This window comes from Populus euphratica, unplaced genomic scaffold (genome assembly GCF_000495115.2).
Source record: "Populus euphratica unplaced genomic scaffold, PopEup_1.0 scaffold895.1, whole genome shotgun sequence".
NCBI lineage: Eukaryota > Viridiplantae > Streptophyta > Magnoliopsida > Malpighiales > Salicaceae > Populus > Populus euphratica.
Window position 1 is genome coordinate 14899 of NW_011500495.1, and position 268 is coordinate 15166.

At 50.4% G+C, this 268-nt stretch overlaps 1 protein-coding gene across 2 annotated transcripts in view; it reads right to left on the reverse strand.

Annotated features, from left to right (window-relative positions):
* LOC105115009 (mitochondrial phosphate carrier protein 3, mitochondrial-like) overlaps positions 1-268 on the reverse strand; it is an 8983-nt gene that overhangs the window by 7141 nt on the left and 1574 nt on the right. The window lies entirely within an intron of this gene.

Sequence of the window (268 nt, forward strand, 5' to 3'; positions counted from 1 at the left end):
AGTGGTTTGCTGGGTTGAACCGGAATATTCCAAGGAATATTCTTTTTGGCTTGACTTTCGAATATGTCGACTTCTAAATATGGCTCGCGGCTTGGCTCGCTGCTCGGCTTGAGGCTTGGCTCGGCGCGGCTCAAATATGGTGCGCGTGTGGCTCACTCGTCTTCTTCCTTGGGGCGCGTGGGCTACAGTGTTGAAACTTCAGACGAAGAGTGTGGTCTACCCCGTGCTCCGATTGATCTGATTTTTACATCGTTGAGTTCGTATTGTT